The following is a 6,000-nucleotide window of genomic DNA, read 5'->3' as shown; positions in this document are numbered from 1 at the left end:
AGCCTGGGACTCACGTCTGAGCATACCCAGCCCACTCGGGGTGAAAATTGCAAAAAACACAGTTGATGGACAGAATGTAGAACAATGTCATACATTCATCCCAGTACAAGGATCTGGGCCTAAATCCATCGTTTTTTTGCACTCCACACCACCCTGGGTTAGACACTGGCTATATGCAAATCAGCTCTGACCCTGTGCCTCATGGGAACAGTCCAGTCCGAACTACCAAGCCATGTCTTTCTCAGACCGGAATCAAGCATCCAAGGACCGGTTTCTGGCTATCAGCCTTCATTCAGCCTGGATAGCTTGACTCCAGTGGTGTGGAGAGCCTGGGACTCACGTCTGAGCATACCCAGCCCACTCGGGGTGAAAATTGCAAAAAACACAGTTGATGGACAGAATGTAGAGCAATGTCATACATTCACCCCAGTACAAGGATCTGGGCCTAAATCCATCGTTTTTTTGCACGCCACACCACCCTGGGTTAGACACTGGCTATATGCAAATCAGCTCTGACCCTGTGCCTCATGGGAACAGTCCAGTCCGAACTACCAAGCCATGTCTTTCTCAGACCGGAATCAAGCATCCAAGGACCGGTTTCTGGCTTTCAGCCTTCATTCAGCCTGGATAGCTTGACTCCAGTGGTGTGGAGAGCCTGGGACTCACGTCTGAGCATACCCAGCCCACTCGGGTGAAAATTGCAAAACACACAGTTGATGGACAGAATGTAGAACAATGTCATACATTCATCCTAGTACAAGGATCTGGGCCTAAATCCATCGTTTTTTTGCACTCCACACCACCCTGGGTTAGACACTGGCTATATGCAAATGAGCTCTGACCCCGTGCCTCATGGGAACAGTCCAGTCCGAACTACCAAGCCATGTCTTTCCCAGACCGGAATCAAGCATCCAAGGACCGGTTTCTGGCTATCAGCCTTCATTCAGCCTGGATAGCTTGACTCCAGTGGTGTGGAGAGCCTGGGACTCACGTCTGAGCATACCCAGCCCACTCGGGGTGAAAATTGCAAAAAACACAGTTGATGGACAGAATGTAGAACAATGTCATACATTCACCCCAGTACAAGGATCTGGGCCTAAATCCATCTTTTTTTGGCACTCCGCACCACCCTGGGTTAGACACTGGCTATATGCAAATCAGCTCTGACCCTGTGCCTCATGGGAACAGTCCAGTCCGAACTACCAAACCATGTCTTTCCCAGACCGGAATCAAGCATCCAAGGACCGGTTTCTGGCTATCAGCCTTCATTCAGTCTGGATAGCTTGACTCCAGTGGTGTGGAGAGCCTGGGACTCACGTCTGAGCATACCCAGCCCACTCGGGGTGAAAATTGCAAAAAACACAGTTGATGGACAGAATATAGAACAAAGTCATACATTCACCCCAGTACAAGGATCTGGGCCTAAATCCATCGTTTTTTTGCACTCCACACCACCCTGGGTTAGACACTGGCTATATGCAAATCAGCTCTGACCCTGTGCCTCATGGGAACAGTCCAGTCCAAACTACCAAGCCATGTCTTTCCCAGACCGGAATCAAGCATCCAAGGACCGGTTTCTGGCTATCAGCCTTCATTCAGCCTGGATAGCTTGACTCCAGTGGTGTGGAGAGCCTGGGACTCACGTCTGAGCAAACCCAGCCCACTCTGGGTGAAAATTGCAAAAAACACAGTTGATGGACAGAATGTAGAACAATGTCATACATTCACCCCAGTACAAGGATCTGAGCCTAAATCCATCATGTTTTTGCACTCCACACCACCCTGGGTTAGACACTGGCTATATGCAAATCAGCTCTGACCCTGTGCCTCATGGGAACAGTCCAGTCCGAACTACCAAGCCATGTCTTTCCCAGACCGGAATCAAGCATCCAAGGACCGGTTTCTGGCTATCAGCCTTCATTCAGCCTGGATAGCTTGACTCCAGTGGCGTGGAGAGCCTGGGACTCACGTCTGAGCATACCCAGCCCACTCGGGGTGAAAATTGCAAAAAACACAGTTGATCGACAGAGTGTAGAACAATGTCATACATTCACCCCAGTACAAGTATCTGGGCCTAAATCCATCGTTTTTTTGCACTCCACACCACCCTGGGTTAGACACTGGCTATATGCAAATCAGCTCTGACCCTGTGCCTCATGGGAACAGTCCAGTCCGAACTACCAAGCCATGTCTTTCCCAGACCGGAATCAAGCATCCAAGGACCGGTTTCTGGCTATCAGCCTTCATTCAGCCTGGATAGCTTGACTCCAGTGGCGTGGAGAGCCTGGGACTCACGTCTGAGCATACCCAGCCCACTCGGGGTGAAAATTGCAAAAAACACAGTTGATGGACAGAGTGTTGAACAATGTCATACATTCACCCCAGTACAAGGATCTGTGCCTAAATCCATCGTTTTTTTTGCACTCCACACCACCCTGGGTTAGACACTGGCTATATGCAAATCAGCTCTGACCCTGTGCCTCATGGGAACAGTCCAGTCCGAACTACCAAGCCATGTCTTTCCCAGACCGGAATTAAGCATCCAAGGACCGGTTTCTGGCTATCAGCCTTCATTCAGCCTGGATAGCTTGACTCCAGTGGTGTGGAGAGCCTGGGACTCACGTCTGAGCATACCCAGCCCACTCGGGGTGAAAATTGCAAAAAACACAGTTGATGGACAGAATGTAGAACAATGTCATACATTCATCCCAGTACAAGGATCTGGGCCTAAATCCATCGTTTTTTTGCACTCCACACCACCCTGGGTTAGACACTGGCTATATGCAAATCAGCTCTGACCCTGTGCCTCATGGGAACAGTCCAGTCCGAACTACCAAGCCATGTCTTTCTCAGACCGGAATCAAGCATCCAAGGACCGGTTTCTGGCTATCAGCCTTCATTCAGCCTGGATAGCTTGACTCCAGTGGTGTGGAGAGCCTGGGACTCACGTCTGAGCATACCCAGCCCACTCGGGGTGAAAATTGCAAAAAACACAGTTGATGGACAGAATGTAGAACAATGTCATACATTCACCCCAGTACAAGGATCTGGGCCTAAATCCATCGTTTTTTTGCACGCCACACCACCCTGGGTTAGACACTGGCTATATGCAAATCAGCTCTGACCCTGTGCCTCATGGGAACAGTCCAGTCCGAACTACCAAGCCATGTCTTTCTCAGACCGGAATCAAGCATCCAAGGACCGGTTTCTGGCTATCAGCCTTCATTCAGCCTGGATAGCTTGACTCCAGTGGTGTGGAGAGCCTGGGACTCACGTCTGAGCATACCCAGCCCACTCGGGTGAAAATTGCAAAACACACAGTTGATGGACAGAATGTAGAACAATGTCATACATTCATCCTAGTACAAGGATCTGGGCCTAAATCCATCGTTTTTTTGCACTCCACACCACCCTGGGTTAGACACTGGCTATATGCAAATGAGCTCTGACCCCGTGCCTCATGGGAACAGTCCAGTCCGAACTACCAAGCCATGTCTTTCCCAGACCGGAATCAAGCATCCAAGGACCGGTTTCTGGCTATCAGCCTTCATTCAGCCTGGATAGCTTGACTCCAGTGGTGTGGAGAGCCTGGGACTCACGTCTGAGCATACGCAGCCCACTCGGGGTGAAAATTGCAAAAAACACAGTTGATGGACAGAATGTAGAACAATGTCATACATTCATCCCAGTACAAGGATCTGGGCCTAAATCCATCTTTTTTTGCACTCCACACCACCCTGGGTTAGACACTGGCTATATGCAAATCAGCTCTGACCCTGTGCCTCATGGGAACAGTCCAGTCCGAACTACCAAGCCATGTCTTTCCCAGACCGGAATCAAGCATCCAAGGACCGGTTTCTGGCTATCAGCCTTCATTCAGCCTGGATAGCTTGACTCCAGTGGTGTGGAGAGCCTGGGACTCACGTCTGAGCATACCCAGCCCACTCGGGGTGAAAATTGCAAAAAACACAGTTGATGGACAGAATGTAGAACAATGTCATACATTCACCCCAGTACAAGGATCTGGGCCTAAATCCATCGTTTCTTTGCACTCCACACCACCCTGGGTTAGACACTGGCTATATGCAAATCAGCTCTGACCCTGTGCCTCATGGGAACAGTCCAGTCCAAACTACCAAGCCATGTCTTTCCCAGACCGGAATCAAGCATCCAAGGACCGGTTTCTGGCTATCAGCCTTCATTCAGCCTAGATAGCTTGACTCCAGTGGTGTGGAGAGCCTGGGACTCACGTCTGAGCATACCCAGCCCACTCGGGGTGAAAATTGCAAAAAACACAGTTGATGGACAGAATGTAGAACAATGTCATACATTCATCCCAGTACAAGGATCTGGGCCTAAATCCATCGTTTTTTTGCACTCCACACCACCCTGGGTTAGACACTGGCTATACGCAAATGAGCTCTGACCCTGTGCCTCATGGGAACAGTCCAGTCCGAACTACCAAGCCATGTCTTTCCCAGACCGGAATCAAGCATCCAAGGACCGGTTTCTGGCTATCAGCCTTCATTCAGCCTGGATAGCTTGACTCCAGTGGTGTGGAGAGACTGGGACTCACGTCTGAGCATACCCAGCCCACTCGGGGTGAAAATTGCAAAAAACACAGTTGATGGACAGAATGTAGAACAATGTAATACATTCACCCCAGTACAAGGATCTAGGCCTAAATCCATTGTTTTTTTGCACTCCACACCACCCTGGGTTAGACACTGGCTATATGCAAATCAGCTCTGACCCTGTGCCTCATGGGAACAGTCCATTCCGAACTACCAAGCCATGTCTTTCCCAGACCGGAATCAAGCATCCAAGGATTGGTTTCTGGCTATCAGCCTTCATTCAGCCTGGATAGCTTGACTTCAGTGGTGTGGAGAGCCTGGGACTCACGTCTGAGCATACCCAGCCCACTCGGGGTGAAAATTGCAAAAAACACAGTTGATGGACAGAATGTAGAACAATGTCATACATTCACCCCAGTACAAGGATCTGGGCCTAAATCCATCGTTTTTTTGCACTCCACACCACCCTGGGTTATACACTGGCTATATGCAAATCAGCTCTGACCCTATGCCTCATGGGAACAGTCCAGTCCGAACTACCAAGCCATGTCTTTCCCAGACCGGAATCAAGCATCCAAGGACCGGTTTCTGGCTATAGGCCTTCATTCAGCCTGGATAGCTTGACTCCAGTGGTGTGGAGAGCCTGGGACTCACGTCTGAGCATACCCAGCCCACTCGGGGTGAAAATTGCAAAAAACACAGTTGATGGACAGAATGTAGAACAATGTCATACATTCACCCCAGTACAAGGATCTGGGCCTAAATCCATCGTTTTTTTGCACGCCACACCACCCTGGGTTAGACACTGGCTATATGCAAATCAGCTCTGACCCTGTGCCTCATGGGAACAGTCCAGTCCGAACTACCAAGCCATGTCTTTCTCAGACCGGAATCAAGCATCCAAGGACCGGTTTCTGGCTATCAGCCTTCATTCAGCCTGGATAGCTTGACTCCAGTGGTGTGGAGAGCCTGGGACTCACGTCTGAGCATACCCAGCCCACTCGGGTGAAAATTGCAAAACACACAGTTGATGGACAGAATGTAGAACAATGTCATACATTCATCCTAGTACAAGGATCTGGGCCTAAATCCATCGTTTTTTTGCACTCCACACCACCCTGGGTTAGACACTGGCTATATGCAAATGAGCTCTGACCCCGTGCCTCATGGGAACAGTCCAGTCCGAAATACCAAGCCATGTCTTTCCCAGACCGGAATCAAGCATCCAAGGACCGGTTTCTGGCTATCAGCCTTCATTCAGCCTGGATAGCTTGACTCCAGTGGTGTGGAGAGCCTGGGACTCACGTCTGAGCATACCCAGCCCACTCGGGGTGAAAATTGCAAAAAACACAGTTGATGGACAGAATGTAGAACAATGTCATACATTCACCCCAGTACAAAGATCTGGGCCTAAATCCATCTTTTT

This window comes from Lissotriton helveticus, chromosome 6 (assembly GCF_964261635.1).
Source record: "Lissotriton helveticus chromosome 6, aLisHel1.1, whole genome shotgun sequence".
In the NCBI taxonomy this organism is placed as follows: Eukaryota; Metazoa; Chordata; class Amphibia; order Caudata; family Salamandridae; genus Lissotriton; species Lissotriton helveticus.
Note: the sequence above shows the minus strand (reverse complement) of the source record.